Below are 19,686 nucleotides of genomic sequence, written 5' to 3' on the forward strand. Positions count from 1 at the left end.
AACATTTTTCTATTTTCAACCATGGGGGGCATTCCTGGTGGTAATCGGCAGTGCGGCCACATTGGCGCACGCTGCATGAGTACCACGTGAGCCCTTACCGCTAGGTCAATAGGTGCTGATAAGGGCTCAGGCAGTAAATAAGCTGCCCACTACTTTTAATTTTAACACACAGCCATTTACTGTCCCCATTTAAAAAAGCCTTTTTTTACCAGCCACAGTAAAAAGTGGCCCAGCGTGCGCCAAAAACATGTGACCACACTACTGCAGGCCACTTTTTACCACAGCTTAGTAAAAGGACTCCTCGGTAAGCTACATACTCAGGTTTCTGTGCATGAAACCCATGTGAACATGCCACAAACATGCTATATCTTTTTCTGTTATTCAGGTGGCTTTTTAATGGACCTGATAAAACATTTTTTTGAAAGCCCATGCAAGATTTGGCTTTGTGCAAGTTTTGCTGCATAGAGCTCTGTATCCTACAATAATAATCTAAAATGCTGTAATGCTTAGTATGGAAACACTATTGTTCAAGTCAGCACTAATCACCCAGCAAAGTTATAAGTATTATAACTGGGATTTCTGCACAACTTAGGTTTGTAACACCAAGAAAGCAGATGTCCTTTATCTCAGTAATATAGTAAATTCAAGGAGAACAGTGATTGCAAATTGCAGTAACATACATTACACTAAATTATGTATAGAAGGTTTTAATATGGGATATTCTGTTGTTGGCCTGCCCTTCTTTTTTTACTGTAATTATAACTTCTCATGCAGCGGTAACACAATGAAATTGATGAATCCGCAAAAGAGAGAGCTTGATCATCTGATATCTTTTATTCATCTCTAATCTTTTCCATTAGAGGTCCTTTCATAGGAAATGCACCAGCATCAAGAGGCAGGGTAAACTGTGACCTGCTGAGCAAAAAAGTACAGTATGTGACTGTCAATAAATGCCTAGCCACCCGTCTAGAGTTACCCCGCGGCCACGAAGAGGGACTATCCCCAGTACAGCTGAGGTCTGCCTGCATCTGTCGCTTGTGCTCTACATTAGCACCTTCCTCCCTACTGACTGGGTCCTAACCGCCTTTGGGCGAGTCTTCCGCTCTCCAATTATCCCCAGTGATTTCTCGGTTGCTGGGGCCATACCCCAAGTGGTCCCACAGTTCCCAGAAAGCGCTCACAGACCCAACACACAAACCACCAGGAGTTTTTATCAGTCCAGACAAAGAGGCAATAAACTGAAAATTGTTCATTGTTTTACAAATTTAATAATGAACAAAAAATGTGCAATCAGCAAATAATAACAGGTAACTGAAATATGGATCAACTATATAACACTAACTAAACATTTATTCACTTTCTAAAAAGTACCTGGGAAGAGCAAGACATATAACTGTTCACTGAGCCTCAGCAAAGAGATCTGTCACTCATTTCTCCCTGAATAAGACTGAACTCACAACTAGTAACTGCTAGTTACCTTCAAACTCCAGGCCAATCATAGCCCAGAACACAACACTTTAAAAATATACTGCATCTTGCTTCCTATTTGTGTTAAACTAGAGGTTATCAATAGAAATCAAACAAAATAAAACATGGAAAAGAAAATAAGATGATACCTTTTTTATTGGACATAACTTAATACATTTCTTGATTAGCTTTCGAAGGTTGCCCTTCTTTGTCAGATTGGAAATAAGCAAATGTGTTAGCAAATAGTATATATAAGAGAAACATCAAAGCATTACTTTGACAGTCTGACAGAGTGGGAGGGTGGGGGTATGCATGGGGACATCAAAGCATTTCATTGATATTCTAACAGGATGGGTGTTGGTAGGTGAGAGGAGGGTAATAAACAGAGAAATAAACAGAGAAATGTTAAACTAGAGAAAAGAGCAAAGAAACACCACCTGCTGGCCAAATAGGAGAAATACGCTTCAGGACATAATTAAGGCCGGAAAATATCCAATACATTTTACAGGCTTAAAACACACTGTTTCTTCACAGAAATAACACAAGATAAATAACACAAGATAAAGGAGTATCAACTGCATGATTCTGCAAAATTACAGCCTGAGATATGGACTAATTACATCTTTAAGAAATGGAAATATTTATCAATAAAAAAAAGTAGCTAACCCCAGAAATCACATACCTCACTTTAGGTAGCTGCAGTTTTTTAGGTTATAGAACATGAAAATCATCAAAGTTGTGAAAAAAACAAATTGCACAGTCCCAATCTACTGACCTGAAAGTTGCCCCTCAAACTTTTATAGCCTTTATCTCTGTTATTTGTAACCTTACTTTTGGTACCTTTTCATTCATCGGGTCACAATCGCATGCTACCACGACTGTACAGGCCCTAGGTACTCAGAGAATGGATAAAACAACTGCTGAACTGCCTGAGAATCCAGGAGTGAAAGAAGAGGCAACACTCACTAAGGAAGAGCAGGAAGCAGAGGAGGAGGAGGATGAGCTGCTACATGCAGAAGCTGTGGACATATTTCAGGAAAACCTGGCAATAATAGTGCTTTGCTTTGTGATTTACCTCTCCAGATTATGTTTGCGCAAATGAATTCACAGATTGCACTTGAATATGGTCAAGCAATGACTGTGAAAGTGTGCAAGGCAGATGGAGAAATAATGCCTGTTATACAGAATGCCACTGTTTTCGATTTAAAGTCATCAGAGGTACATGCAGCTGAAGCAAGAACGAGAAGGAGGGGTTATTTTTTTGTTTTGTTTTGTTTGAACAGAAGGTGACAGAAGACAAAAGAAACTCAGAGTATGGGGTCAATATTCAGCCGGCGTTGCTTAGCTTTTTGATGACCGCCGCCTGCTTTTTTCCTGGAAATTCACTGTGAGGCCACATCCGGGCTTCAACATTGGGTTTCCGGTGCCCCATAGCCACTTAAGTGCAATATTCAACACTTAACCAGCTATGGGGCACCACATAAAGATAGGACTTTTATGCGGTCCTATTTATGTGGTGACCTTGGCTGTTTAAGTGCTAAATATCGGCATCCCCATTGACTCCACCCCGGAGCACCCTCAAAATAGCCAGTGTTGCTTTAAGCACTAACTGGTCATTTTCAACAGCACTAACCAGTTAAGTGCCGCTAAAAATGTAATTTAACCAGTCAGGAGTCATTTCTGGCCAGTTAAATCACTTTGAATATTGACTCCTATGGAATTAGAAACAGACATGAAGTGGTCCTTGTAAAGAAGTTAAGGAAGTAGTAGCATGAATGGGAAAAGAAGAAATCAAAATAACATTTTGAACATCTGGAACTGGACTTGTCTTATAATAAATGATCTGATGTTTCCAGCTAAGATGTGGAGGTTGACAAGCCAACCCTTTGTATGACAAAACAGTGGGTTTTAAGCCTGTAACTTGTATTATTTCTTGAAGTGTATTTCTCTGTTTAAAGCTGTTGTAGGATTGGCCATTCCTTCTTTATTTAACACAGATAAGAGGTAACCTGCAGTGATATGGCCAGCTATTTTTTTAAACTTGTTGTTCTGGGCTCTGATTGGCCCAGGAGCTCAATTTCATCTAGAATGTACTGGCTTTTGCTCCAGTCTAGCCAGTTATCTGTTACTGTTTGCTGATTGCACCTTTTCTGTTCATTGTTCTAATTTTTTGCATGACAATAAGCATTATTAGTTTATTGCCTCTGCTTGTCTGGACTGATTAAGAATCCTGGTGGTTTGTGTGTTGGGTCTGTGAGTGCTTTCTAGGAACTGTGGGAGCAATGAGAATATGACCTCTGTAACCTAGAAATCAGTGGGATAATTTAAGAGTGGGAGACTCGCCCAGAGGCAGTTGGGACCCAGTCGGTGGGAGGAGGGTGCTAATGTAGAGCACAAGCAGCAGGTGCAGGCAGACCTGAGCTGTGCTGGAAATAGACACTCCAGGTGGTCACAGGGTTAGCCCCAGGCGGCTGCTAGGCGTTTTGTTACACTCTTTCTATCCACTCATCATCATGGTATTGAATGAACACTGAGGCTGGCAGGTCTGATAACTTATCACCATTGGATGTAAATGAAAACACTAAGGTGCTGCCTTGTTTATTGGACTGTGCTGGATTTCATATCTATATTCATCTTTAGCTCCATAGTTATTACATCACAACTTGCCACTAGAGCCCTTATGGATCACTTTTAGATTCAAATGTGTCATTTGAACCAGTGTGACAGTTATTTGAAATAGTGTTTGTTCTCTACCGATTAGATCAGTGTACCCATTTGTAGATTAGCTATTGTTACATAAATTGGTATATGCATTAGTTCTTAGTAGATTATATTATGGAAATTCATTGTTTAACCTGCTACCACAATACACCATTACTCAGTTATAAACCATTAAAAATGTAGCTATTAAACTTATTGTAGGAGTTCAATGATTTCACCATGTTTCACCATTGCTAAGAAAAGCACATTGGTTTGCCATGTTTGTATCATATGAAGTATAAGGTGTTAATACTAGCACCAGGGCTTTTTTTGAGGGGGTACTTGGGGGTACTGAGTATCGGCACCTTTTCCATTGTCTGCTAAAATTGACCCATGGGCCCCAAGTTTTAATGAAAGAGCTCAGACTCTATACACAATTCTGCCTTGTCATAGATTCTTTGACTGGTTGCAGGGGTCCTGGCTATTGTGGGGTGGGTGATCACCCCACCCATAAAGGGTGGCCTAGCATTTGAGTACCGGCACCTTTTTTGCTAGAAAAAATGCACTGACTAGCACACAAGGTGTTATACACGGGGCTGATTAATTACCTGACAAATTTATTGGTTCCTTATTGTCCAGGCCAAGCTGAGTGATCACAATAACACAATTGATTAGTATTTCCATCAAACTCATATCTAGGCTAGATTCTACTAGAGGTTTAGCTTTTTCTAAGACCCGCATTGTGACATTCTCTCCCAGAGTACCTGAGGAGCGATTTGATCATTTTTTTAAAAGGGCTTAAAACAGTTTTTTTATGCTGACCTTTTCAGGGGCAAGAATAATTGGTACAGGGGTGTATAGCAATGCAAAGGATGCTGGATAAATAATGTGACCCCCCCCCCCCCCCCCCGGTGACAGACACAGGTATTGCAAGGATGTTAATAATTTATGTTTTCCCAAAATAATCTCTATGCTGAACCAGAAAATTTAACATAAAAATAAGTTTTATTTTATAACATCTATGCATGCTAACAACAATATTTACCCACCTTTCTTTCTACAGTGTTCTCAGATGTCAACAGCATAACATTCAGGTGCATCACAAAGACACTCAACATTTCAGAATCAAAATCAGATAAGTAGTTCTTTTTTATTATTATTTCTAATGTTATAATGCAATAAGTAAGTTTCTAAATTACCCCTTTCTTTTCTTAAATTGGTTCTTTGTGAATAAATTTTGTTTTCCAGAAACTTCGGATCCACCCCAAGAACAATAACCCCAGAACCAGCTAAGTTTAACTTTTTCTTTTCTACATGTCTCTAATGCCACAGTCTTTAGTGTAGGAATCACTTAACTTTGGTCCTAAGTTTGGTTTCCATGAAGTCTTCTGTCTCTTGTGTTGGCCGGCATTAATGTCGGGACGTCTTCCCCCTACTATTCTTTGTTTAACAGCTCAACAAATAAAATCTGTCTCCCTATTGTGTGCCCATTTTTTAATGTGTTCTACCTTAGCACATTACAGTTTATGTTTGCTAACTATTTGTCCTCAAATAAATGAATAATTATAAATCCCTAATCTTCTCAGCCCAAATTAGCCCTTTATGATTTCCACTTACAGTCACTCACTCTACACCTCAAATGTTACCTTTCTAGACCCTTTTAAAGTTTCTCACAGTCAAAGTCCTACACCATCACTGCACTCACTCACTTCCTCAAATAAACATATTCAATTCTCACAGGTCTTATTTAACTTCCTTACTTTACTTGTTCTCATTCACTCAAACAGCCTTAAGCCTTGAAATTACCGTGGCTCTCAAAATATTAACTAACCACACACAGCTTTCTCAAACACTCTGTGTTTCACAGAAATATAACTTTTTTTCTCTTAACAGATAAGCACAACTTCACACACGTCCATCCTTTGTCAGTTCTCCCTCCCAACAGACAACAGGTAACAGCAGCAGCAGCAAGAATGTTTTCCCTGGTTACAAGTGCAGCCAGTAGGCTCAGCAAGCACATGAATTCCTTCACCGACATTCACAGCCTCTATAGTACATTTACATTCACATTACAGCAAAATAAAAACAACAAACAAACAAACAAACAAACAAAAAACATCCCTGCTAACCAACACTTTCCCTGCTACACAGCTCTGTACAAACTGCCCCCTGTTTCTCCTGAAGCCCCAGCACTGCCGGCCTGCATGGAGAAGGGACAAAGAGAGAAACCTTGTAGGACTGTTTTTTTTAAACCCTGGATACAATAATGCTAACTAATTGTGGAATCTGTATTAGTTGTTTTATGTTTTAAGGCAGTTTATGTAATTTTGCAGCTGGACTGTTTTGGAACCACTCTGACTGGTCGGTATTAGAAGGCCAGTACATCAAGAGATAGAAATAAATACATGCTGTTGAATAATTAGTTCCACATGTACTATGACTTGTAAATGTTGATGGAAAGCACAATTATATTTTTTAGTGTATCTCAATGACAGTAAGGTAACATATCCATATTGTAAGCACTGTAGGTGACTCCTTTATGAGGACTTACATTTCTGTAAAATTGATATTGCCTCTTTTTCACCTATAGAGTGATACTCCTGATACAAAGAACAGAAAGATGAAAATAGACCTGCCAAGCAGGCTGCTGTGTGACAAACAAGAACCCTCCTACTTCTCTCCAGCTGAGCCCCTGAAATAAAACCAACTTACATTAATCCTGTTTAATGTGTCTGTTAATTCATTAAGGAGAGTGCAAACGAATCTATGGGCCTTATACAGTAAAGATGATTTTACACTACATTAAGCTTATATTACGCAGGTACCTTTAACAGTTCTGTGGATTAAATCCCCAGTAATTTGTAAAGTCCAAGAAAAACAAACAAAATGCAATTAAGTTACAATAAAATTACTTGGGAAATTTCTTAAAGAAATATTTTTTAAGAGCCATTGAAATAGTGAGAAGCTTCATACAGATCTTATCTTATCTTAGAAGGGAGAGAGTTCCAGCACTGAGGTGGAATAGCCTAATGGTCAATATTTAGCCAATATTCAGTCTGAATTTTTAGAACACTGACTGTCGCAAGCTAGATTAGCCCCCGATATTCAGAGCTGGACCACATGCAGTCCCTGACACTAAATATCCAGGGCTAAATGGTGCTGTTCTGGCAGCTGAAGCTTATACTACTGCTACTACTTCTCATTATAGCCTACTGTCTGCTTAAATTGTTTTGAATATCGCCAAGGCCACCTTTTACCATCGTGTGCCAAGGCCATCTTTTACCACTGCTGGTAAAAAAGCCTTTTTAAAAAAGAAATACGTGGAGGGGCAAAATTGAACGGGACGCCCAAGTTTTCCTGAGGGCATCCTCACAGGACATCCCCACAAAGAGGCGGGGAAACCAGTATTATCGAAACAAGATGGGCGGCCATCTTTCGTTTCGATAATACGGTCGGGGACGCCCAAATCTCCACATTTAGGTCGACCTTAGAGATGGTCGTCCCTAGAGATGGTCGTCCCCAATTTTTGGAGATAATGGAAACCGAGGACGCCCATCTCAGAAACAACCAAATCCAAGCCCTTTGGTCATGGGAGGAGCCAGCATTCGTAGTGCACTGGTCCCCCTGACATGCCAGGACACCAACCGGGCACCCAAGGGGCACTGCAGTGGACTTCAGAAAAAGCTCCCAGGTACATAGCTCCCTTACCTTGTGCGCTGAGCCCTCCAACCCCCCCCCCCAAAACCCACTCCCCACAACTGTACACCACTACCATAGCCCTTAGGGATGAAGGGGGGCACCTAGATGTGGGTATAATGGTGGGTTTTGGAGGGCTCACATTTACCACCACAAGTTTAACAGGTGGGGGGGGGGGGGGCATGGGTCCACCTGCCTGAAGTGCACTGCAGTACCCAATAAAACTGCTCCAGGGACCTGCATACTGCTGTCATGGAGTTGGGTATGATATTTGAGGCTGGCAAAAAATATTTTTAAAGTTTTCTTTTAGGGTGGGAGGGGGTTAGTGACCACTGGGTGAGTAAGGGGAGGTCATCCCCAATTCCCTCCAGTGGTCATCTGGTCAGTTTGGGCACCTTTTTGAGGCTTGGTCGCAAGAAAAAATGGACCAAGTAAAGTTGGTCAAGTGCTCGTCAGGGACGCCCTTCTTTTTTCCATTTTCAGCCGAGGATGTCCATCTCTAAAGTACCCCCCAGTCCCTCCTTCACTATGCTTCTGACACGCCCCAGGGAACTTTGGTCATCCCCGTGAAGGAAAGTAGTTGAGGGTGCCCAAAATCGGCTTTCGATTATGCCAATTTGGGCGACCCTGGGAGAAGGATGCCCATCTCCTGATTTATGTCAAAAGATGGACACCCTTCTCTTTCGAAAATGAGCCCAATAATCTGTCAAAAGGCTCACAAAAAAGTCCATTCCCTGAATGCAGTCACTTCTACACGTAATGGACCTATGGTTCACTAGTAAATATATATACACAGACGGATAGGAGAAAAAAGGCTCATCTGTCACCGGATCAAAACCCTCCAATCACTTAGGGTTGGATTATTCAATATAGCCCATTAGTGACTGTTATAATCATTGACGAAACCCCCCTCTGTCCGTATAATTTTTAAAGGGTCAGAGTGATGTGGTAGCCATGTTAGTCCACTTTTAAAGGTAATAAATAGAAATAAAACAAAATAGAAAATAAAACAAGATGATACCTTTTTTATTGGACTAACAACACATTTTCGATTAGATTTCAAAGGTAACTCTGATCTGAAGAAGAAAGCTTACCTTTGAAAGCTAATCAAAATATTCATTAAGTTAGTCCAATAAAAAAAGTATCATCTTATTTTCCTTTCTATGTTTTGTTTTATTTCTACTTATTACCTTTAAAAGTGGACTAACACGGCTACCACATCACTCTAAACCTGAATTCCTTCAAAAAGGCAGTAAATAAATCCTAATAAATAAATAAATAAACGTTTTCTTTTTTTTCCTATTTATTACCTTTAAAGGGTCAGTAAATGGCCGTGTGGTAATCATAAAATTGCCACTGGCCGTTTATTACTGGAGCCCTTACCACCCCCTATTTAGGAGGCAGTGAGGGCTCCAGCACTATCCCGGTGGTAACAAGGCAGCGCATGGCGCTACCTGATAACCACTGGGCACACCCCCAGCGGTAGGAAATTAAAAAAATTTCTGAGCACTGGAAAGAGCACATGCTGGAAGCTGGAACTACCACCTATGTACCTGTGCGCAAATCTGGCGCTAGCCCTGCTGCCAAGTAGTAAAAGGGCCCCTTAACCCTCCATTGCCTCAGGTACAAACTTAACTGTTAGACTTGTTAACACTATTAACTAGAAATGTGTTACAAGTAACTTGGCTCCATTGCTTAAAATGAGGCCTGTGTTTTAATGGCATTAGCATGCTCCCGTTAATAACTAGCTGTTAGAATTGGGCTCATCTAGGGAAATACCTATTGTTCCTCAATGTATGGTGCATTGAAAAACAACTGAAAAGGCATGAGCTAATTGACATATAATATGGAAGTATTCATGATGACTGAAGATGTATTCTATAGCAGAGCCCATGACTCTTGTGCAAAGTCTTTAATGTAACTAAGGTGCTAAGACAGTAGTGCAGATTTAGATAATGAAATTTGCATTAGATGCCATATTAAGGACGTCAAATATGTATCCCTAAAAATCTACGGTACTGAGATCTAGCTTATTTGTCTATAATTTTACAGTGATGGGGCAAGTTGTACATATATTACAGCATAGGCTGTAATGAGCAGAAAACCAAGAAAGTTAAGTGTAGGTTGAAGAACAAAACCCAACAACACAACCATCAAACCTGATCATCTAATAGCCCTAAGCGTACCAACACCAAAATGAACACTGCCAAACTGCTCTTAATAATTTACTCCTTATCCCTAATCCACCATACACTAACCACCCCTCTCACAGATACCAACAACATACCCACAATACATAAGTTCAACAGACTATCCAGATACAATACATCTCACCAAAATAACAACAACCAAAACAATGGAAGAACTACTACACGCGGACAAAATCAACACAAAGGAAAGAAAGGAATCAACAAACCCATACTACAAGAGAATAGACAACTAACAAAAATCAACACAACTTCGAACCTAGTTGACCCCTACCAAATATTCCAAGTGGGATACATAAATGCCAGATCAATAGTCAACAAAACAACAATAACAACAGACTGGATCACAGCAGACAATCTCAACCTACTATTCATCAGTGAAACCTGGATCCACAATCATAAGGACCCCATAAGTTTAGATCTATGCCCCCCAGGTTACAAAATCACTCACTGGACAAGAAAAGAAAAAAGAGGCGGAGGCATAGCACTAATCCATAGATTCCACTTCACTGTAACAACAATAGCCGAGTCCATAACACCCCAACTTGAAATAGCCTCAATTAGAATCCACCAAATAATTGAAGAAGATAATGTGGGATTGACAACTGCTACACTTAAGGTGAATTTTATACTACAGCCTGATAGAGACTGGATACTTAAACAATTTTTTTTACATAGAGGACAAGATTTCCTGAGTTGTAAAATTAGGATGTATCCGAATGTCTCAAGAACCACACAAAAGAAGAGTCAAGAATTTCTTAAATTGAGGCCGAAGGTATTGCAGCTTGGCGCACTATTTTGGCTGAATTTCCCCTGCAAGTGTGTAATAAAACTAAACTCTATTAAATATGTATTTTTTGAGGCAAAACAGCTTAACAATTTTTTAGAAGCCAAGCTGAGAGATTCACTGCCACCAACATCAAGGACTATAACAACTTCCATAATTAGTATAAAGCCGCCTGGTTGCTCCTATCAGCCACCTTATTCTAGAATTTGAAATTTGATTCTGATTTAATATACTTTATTGCCTTAAATATTGTGTGTACCCCCGCAATTGTGGACTAAAGATGAGTAAATAGTTTTACTTTTCCTTTCATTAGTATCATATGTATATTTTTTCTCTTTTTCTAATTGAATATGTATTAACTATAATAATCTTTATCTGTATTCAAGATATATGCTTGATGTAACTGTAAAAAATTCAATAAAAATAAATTTTTAAAAAGATACAAGTTGGACAGACACACCATGGTCAGATCACCACAAACTAAACCTATCCCTACAATGGCAAAAAAAAAATGCTCATACCACAAACAAGAACGCACAACCTACACCACAAGAGGCCAAATTGACCCGGCAACGCTTTGGCAACAGATTTACAAGAACGAATGAGTAACACAAACAGACTCGAAACACAACAGATGCAGAAGCATATTAGACAAAATAGAACCACTACAAACAAGAACCTTATGAAGACACAACTTGATACCATGGTTTAATGAAGAACTGAAAAAACTAAAAACACAAGTTAGGAGGCTTGAACGAGCATGGAATAAAATAAACGATGAACACACACTTAACGCATGGAAACAAATGCAAAGAAAATACAAATATGCAATAAGACAAACCAAAAGGTCATACTACAAAACCAAAATAGGGCCAGACTACAAAGACACGCATAAACTTTTCCAACTCGTGAACAAACTACTAGATACCACACTGGTTACCACAACCAACATAGACACCCCCATCAGTAGACAATCTTGCTAAATACTTCAACGATAAAATTATAAAGCTACGAAACATGTTACCGTTTAACACCACTGACCACGAAAAATTCATTGACTGTCTGGACCCAATCTCCGATGAATACCCAGCAGACAATCTGGACAAACTTCGCTCTACTTTCCGTTGAAATCGTCACCCAAGCGATCAACAGGTTCGCCAAATCCCACTGCAAACTGGACACATATCCCAACAACCTAATAAAATCCGCCCCTCAATGCTTCAACCTCACATCACACCTAAACTACATGCTACAACATGGACTCTTCCCTAAGGATAAAGGAAACATACTACTCACCCCAATACCTAAAGATTCAAAGAAAAAAAGCGAATGACATAACCAACTACCGCCCAGTAGCAACCATCCCTCTGGCAGTCAAACTAATGGAAAGCATGGTAAACAAGCAAATTACCGACTACTTAAACTAATTCTCAATACTACATGAATCACAATCAGGATTTTGATCCAACCACAGCACCGAAACAGTACTAATCACTCTCCTAACCAAATTCAAACAAGCAATTGCAACTGGCAATAGTGTACTTCTACAATTTGACATTCCAGTGCATTCGACATGGTAAAACCATAAAATACTACTAAACATCCTAGAATACTTCAGGATCTATGGAAGCGTACTTAATTGGATCAAGGGCTTCCTAACCGCAAGAACATACCAAGTGATATCAAATTCGAACACATCATCACCATGGAAACCAGAATGTGGAGTACCCCAAGGATCACCGCTTTCACCGACCCTCTTCAACCTAATGATGACACCTCTAGCCAAATCGCTATCCAACCAAGGCCTTAATCCTTACATCTACGCAGACGATGTCACGATCTACATCCCGTTCAAACATGATCCAACAGAAATCACAAATGAAATCAAACACAGCCTCCAAATCATGAATTCATGGGCGGATGCATTTCAATTAAAACTGAACGCAGAAAAAACACAATGTCTCATCCTCTCATCACAATACAACACGAACAAACCCACCACTATAAACACCCCAGGCTACACCCTTCCTGTTTTAGATAGCCTGAAAATTGACTGAAATCTCACACTAGAAAGCTAGGCGAAAAATACAACAAAAAAAATGTTCCATTCAATGTGGAAACTCAAAAGAGTAAAACCTTTCTTCCCAAGGGAAATATTCTGCAGCCTGGTACAATCAATGGTGCTAAGCCACCTAGATTACTGCAATGCAATCTATGCCAGATGCAAAGAACAAATCATTAAGAAACTTCAAACTGCCCAAAACACCGCAGCCAGACTCATATTTGGAAAAATGAAATACGAAAGCGCCAAACCCCTAAGAGAAAAACTACACTGGCTCCCACTTAAAGAACGTATTGCGTTCAAAATTTGCACCCTGGTTCATAAAATTATTCACAGTGAGGCCCCAGTCTACATGACAGCAGGGGCGTAGCCAGACTTCGGCAGGAGGGGGGTCCAGAGCCCGAGGTGAGGGGGCACATTTTAACCCCCCCCCCCCCCGGTGCCACCGACCCCCCCCCCCCCCCCGCCATTGCCAACTTTGCCCCCTCCCGCCAACCCCCCCCCCCCTCCCGCCGCCTACCTTTGCTGGCAGGCACCAGCCGAGGTCCTCTTCTTCTCGCAAAAGGCTTCCTTCTGTTTCTGACGTCCTGCATGTTGTACGTGCAGGATGTCAGAAACAGAAGGAAGCCTTTTGCGAGAAGAAGAGGACCTCGGCTGACGGGGGTTGGGGTCCCCCGCCAGCAAAAGCAGGTGACGGCAGATTGGAAGCTGGAGGGGGGGGGGGGGTCAGGCGGGTCATCAGCAGGGGGGTCCAGGGCCAAATCTATGGGGGCCCAGGCAAATCTATGGGGGCCCACTACATGACAGACCTCATAGACTTACTAACCAGGAACACAAAAAGATCAGCACGCACATTCCTGAATCTCCACTACCCTAGCTGCAAAGGACTAAAATATAAATCAACCTATGCATCCAGCTTCTCCTACAAAAGCACGCAACTATGGAATGCACTACCAAACGTCATAAAAACAATGCACGATCTAACAAACTTCCGAAAATCACTAAAAACCAACCTGTTCAAAAAGGCATACCACAATGATCTATCCTAAATACCAGATAACGAAACTTGAAAACTGGACAAAACCGAAACCTCTATACTTGATTGCTTAATTTACTCTGTCACTAACGAACGTTAACGCAATACCACTTTATTTCTCATTCCGGAAATGAACTCTCTATACCTGACTGCTTAAATTACTCTGTCACTTATGAACTTTAATGCAATACCACTCTGTATTTCTCATTCCGGTAACGGCGATCGCCATTACGGCATAATGTAAGCCACATTGAGCCTGCAAATAGGTGGGAAAATGTGGGATACAAATGCAACAAATAAATAAATAAATACTTTAGATGACAAGGTCCTTCACAGGGTAGGAACCAAGTGAGAACCAAACAGTATGGCACTGTTCTAATTGTTTCACTGAGGGGTTGTTTACTAAAATGTGTTAAGTAGTTAGAACAGGATTTAATGCCCGCTAACCGTTAGATTGTAAGCTCTTTGAGCAGAGACTGTCTTTCTTCTATGTTTGTGCAGCGCTGCGTATGCCTTGTAGCGCTATAGAAATGCTAAATAGTAGTAGTAGTAGCATGGACCTGAGTTAATGGCTACAAACTCCTGCACTAACTACTTAGAGCAAATCAGGATGGGACCAGGGTGGGTTATGAATGAAGAGAGGATATGGCCAGTACTGACAGCGGTATGTTATTTCATGCTGCCAGCATGTGGTATTCAATGTACCTGTGATAAGTACCATATAGCACAGCCACAATACCTTAAAATTAAAACCTCAGCTTTCCCCAAATCCACATAATCTTCCCCAAAGACACAACCCCCCAAGAACATGCTACTTCCTCCTCCACCCACAGTATCTACCAGGGTGGCCTTGGGGCAAGAGTGATCCCTTTCTCTCCTGTCTCATTGTCACTTGGGTCCAAAATGGCAGCTTTGACTCCTAGTGGTAGACTTACAGCACTACCACTAGGGTTCAGGGAGCAATTCCCCTGGATAGTGGGGGGGGGGGGGGGGGTGATCAGCCGTACACTATAATGAGGGATATTAGAGGCTGCTGTTTGAGGAGGTTGTGAAGGAGGAGTGTGTATTGGGGCCATGAGCAGTCTCTTCTGTTAGTGCATCCAATATGGTGTCTGCAATCTTTTGCCCTAGTCCATGATACATGACACTAGAGTGAAAGATCACAGCAGCCATATTGGATGTGGCTGCAGCCATGGGCAGGAGTGAATGGGCATTGTTCATACTCCAATGATCCTCCATTGGACTATCAGGGATTGAGGGGGCCTAAAGGGAATGGAGGGGTGTCCCATGGAGAGGGAGTTAGAAGGGGGAGCAGTCATTTGTAAATGTGTCTCTAGTAAATGAAACCCTGCCCATTTTCATTTGTCAACAACAGTAAACAACAAAAGAAATATGACTGATGTCCTGTTATTTTTAAAAACTGCCCATCTGTAGTCTATGTTCATGAAACAATAAAAATTTTTAGCTAAGGGGGTAATTCTATATGGAACTGCCTTGTTTTAGGCTGCAAGAACATATATAAATGGTGAGATGTACATTATGGGATAAATTCTATAAATGGCACCTAAAAAAATCAGTGTAAAAAAAATAGCACTATTCTATAAATGATGCTTATAGACTAGTTTTACATGTAGGTGTGGTCGTTTACACCAATGACACCCTGGTGTAAATCCCTGCACCTAAATTAGTCATGGATCCCCTGAATTCTACAACAATGCTCTTGAATTAAAGGAATGCCCCTGACCCGCCCATGACCCTTTCATGGCCACACCCACTTTTTGGGCCTGAACCTAAATTTAAGCATTTAACTTTTAAGTACAGCCAATTAACACCCATAATTGCTTGTTAAAATTCCAGTTGGCTCATGATTCAATTAAATTGTGTGTGCAATTTGTGCACATGCCCAAATTTGTGAATGCAATTTAAAGCACCATTTATAGAATCCGGAGGTATGCGGACAAAACCACACATAAATAACCATTTTCCAGCTATGTGGTATTCAGTAAATGAATGCCAAGATGCACTGCCACATAATTTGCAGGATGGTATTCACATGGGCAGAATTTGGGGAGTGTGAGCAGATCTCACATTTATGTTTGCAGATTATGAAATTTTATAATCTATAGGTATTCTTTTGCAACCTAGGCGTGAGCATTTCTATCAGCTCTATAGTTGGTGTAAATGTCCATGCCTGCAAAGTACGCATGTGGAAAGTGTCATAGACAATTATTCTATAAAGAAAAGCAGGTACCTACTTTTTTTTTTTAATAGAGAAGGCTTCAGATAGGCGCTTTCCCAGCATCTAAATCTAAATGCCCCCTTATAGAATTACCCCCAACAGAACAGCTGAATGCACTGATGTACTGAAAAACAGGTTTGCTTCCTCTGTGTGTTTTCTTCACTTAAAGTTAAAAATAAGATCTTTCCAATAAGCATTATGAAACTCAGAGCCATAAAACAGAAATATTATAACCTATGATTCCTTGAACAGCAAATATTATACCACAAAAGCCAGAGTCCTATCAGTAATAAATGTGGACCGCAGGCTCAGTTATTATTAACCTAATTGTAAACAGAGAGAGTCCATCATATTTCAGAAACCATACACTGCTAAGTACTATCCTCATGCAAGAATTTTCCAGACTCCCTAAGCATAGGCTTCATCTTAATTTTCTAAAGGAAATTCTCCTTTTTGTGTCTACAGCAAAGCTCATTCTGGAAACAAGACCCAACATGTTCTCATAGGGCACTTTGCCCTTTCCTACCAAAGCTAGAACTTACCTATTTAACCTATGGGAAAGGTATGAACATAAAAATGTAACATAAGTCCAAGGTCCATCAAGGCCAGCATCTTGTCTCCAACAGTGGGCAGCCAAGAGAACAAGTACCCTCCAGATCCCATAAAGTAGATCTTCTGTATTTCTGTAACTTATTTCCAGGGACAAACAATGCCTTTGCCATTAAAATAAAACAACTACTTCATTTTACCAGAGCAGTATTTTTTTTTCCTTTCTTGCTTCTATTTCTCCATATTTGAAAATTCCAATAAATGAATATTTTACTTCAGTTGTGTTTGCTTCATCCCTTTCCCTCCCAAGGTGGCATGTTTATACAAGTCAAGGGCATCTTGCTAAAGAGGCATCTCCTATGAGGCTTACACTCTATTTCACCAGAACAGCTATGGTTCCTTCCTATCAGGGGCAGACTGACCATTCAGGCAAACAGGCAGTGCCTGAAGGCCCAGTGCAGTTGGGGGGGCCTAGTACCTCCTCCCCACATGCCCAACTTGTCTCTTCCCTCAATCCCCGGGTCTGACACTCCCCTTCCAACCCCCGGTCCAGCACTCCCCCTCTCTCCCCCCCCCCCCCCCCCATTTACCTCAAAAGTCCACTTCTCCATACAGGGCCCGGGCCTGTTTGCTACTGACCGGAAACTTCTCTCTGCCATGGCCTGCCCTTTTCTGGTGTAACTTCCTGCTTCCTCAAGAGTGGGCCTCTGCAAAGAGGTTCTAGACAGCGGCAGACAGCCAGGGCCCTGTACAAAGAAAGGGACTTTTGAGATAAATGGGGGGGGGGGGGGGGGTTGAGAGATTTGGGACCCGGGCAGAAGGGGAGGGATATGGGACCCAGGGATGGGGGCCCAGGATCCTCTCATTACCTGGGGTCCCAGGTCCCTGTCAGTCTGCCCATGCTTCATATCTTGGTCTCAATGCACCACCTCATCAGTGCATGTTGGTCTGACTGATCCTGAATGAGGGGGGTATCTAAACTTAGATGCTCACTGCTACAATGCTGCATGCTAGGCATAGAACTGGTACCCAGAGCAGCAGAACTTTTATGCACAGAAAGGTATTTCTTACTTATGGCTTTCTAAAATTGTTTTAAGAATTCTCTACAATACTGCCACAGTAATAAGATCTTTGTCAAAACCATGGACAACCTCAAAAAAAAAAAAACCCCAAAACAAAAACATATGGCTACTCATTGACATAGTAAAAAGTGTTAAGAAATGGATTTAATGTGCTTTAAAGTAGGACTTCCCTGTGCGCTAACCCATTTCTAATATGGCCCAAAAATAAGGCTTTTTACATAAGTACATAAGCACCACCATACTGGGAAAGACCAAGTGTCCATCAAGCCCAGCATCCTGTCTCCGACAGCGGCCAATCCAGGCTTCAAAAACCTGGCAACCCCCCTTCCCCCCCCAAAAAAAATTGAATAATGTTCAATGGACTTTTCCCTCAGGAATCTGTCCAAACCCCCCCTTTAAATTCCGTAAGGCCAGCTGCTGTCATTACATTCTCCGGCAACGAGTTCCAGAGTCTAACTACACGCTGAGTTAAGAAAAATTTTCTCCTGTTTGTTTTAAATCTACCATATTAGAGCTTCATCTTGTGTCCCTGGTTTTATTGTTGTTTGAAAGTGTAAACAATCGCTTCACATCTGTACGCTCTACTCCGCTCATTATCTTGTAGACTTCTATCATATCACCCCTCAGCCGCCTTTTCTCCAAGCTGAAGAGCCCTAACCTTCTCAACCTTTCCTCATAGGGAAGTCGTTCCATTCCCTTTATCATTTTCGTCACCCTTCTCTGCACCTTTTCTAATTCCTTTATATATTTTTTGAGATGCGGCATCCAGAATTGGACACAATACTTGAGGTGCGGTCGCACCATGGAGCGATACAATGGCATTATAACATCCTCGTGTTTGGTTTCCATCCCTTTCCTTTCTCTTATACATTTATAGGGTCTGCACCAATTTTTCCATTAGCGCATGAAACCTGCAAACATATTAATGAGGGAGCACTTACCGCCTTCTATTTAGGAGGCACTACATGCCCCTGTGTTAAGTCTGTGGTGACCAGCTAGTCTGCACAAAAGCAAATGTTCTAGCTGTTTAATGCTTCCACACCCATTCCCCACCCATGACACGCCCCTTCCTGAAATGTTTTTTTTTTAATTGCACACAATCAGCATGTGCTGACAGGCAAATTATCACAAAATGCTTTAACATGTTTTGGGGTAAGAATTTTTTCCCAAGTTAAGAGCGTGTTAACAAAATGTAGTAAAAGGACTCCTTTTTTTCTTACTGCAGATTCCATTTTATGCAATGGACACTTTATTAATAACTTGCATTAATGGTGTTAATGAGCACTAACATGATAGCACACTTTAGTAAATCTAGCCCTAACTGACAGACATAAGAGCATAAGAACAGCCACATTGGATCAGACCAATGGTCCATCTAGCCCAGCATCCTGTGTGCTCCATTCTGCATCATTCCACCTCATGGAAATTGGGGGCCAATCCAGGTCACAAGTACCTTGCAAAAACCAAACAGTAGCAACATTAAATGCTATCAGTTCCATGGCAAGCAGTGGCTTCCCCCTATCCATTTTAATAGCAAACTATGTACTTTTCCTCCATGAACTTGTTCAAACTTTTTTTTAAACCCAGATATTCTCACCATTGTTACCACATCCTCTGGCAATGAGTTCCAGAGCTTAACTATTCGTTGAGTGATAAAATATTTTCTCAAATTGGTTTTAAAAGTATTTCCATGTAACTTCACTGAGTGTCCCCTAGTCTTTATACTTTTTGAAAGAGTAAACAAATTGATTCACTTTACACAACTTCAGATTTTGTTGACCTCAATCATATCTACCCTCGGTGTCTCTACTACTACTACTTAACATTTCTAAAGCGCTACTAGGGTTACGCAGCGCTGTAC

General features: G+C 41.0%; 1 pseudogene; it reads left to right on the forward strand.

Annotated features, from left to right (window-relative positions):
• The first annotated feature begins 2,371 nt into the window (after positions 1 to 2,371).
• LOC115462167 lies at positions 2,372 to 2,746 on the forward strand (annotated as a pseudogene).
• The last annotated feature ends 16,940 nt before the right edge of the window (positions 2,747 to 19,686 follow it).

This window comes from Microcaecilia unicolor, chromosome 2 (genome assembly GCF_901765095.1).
Source record: "Microcaecilia unicolor chromosome 2, aMicUni1.1, whole genome shotgun sequence".
Lineage (NCBI taxonomy): Eukaryota > Metazoa > Chordata > Amphibia > Gymnophiona > Siphonopidae > Microcaecilia > Microcaecilia unicolor.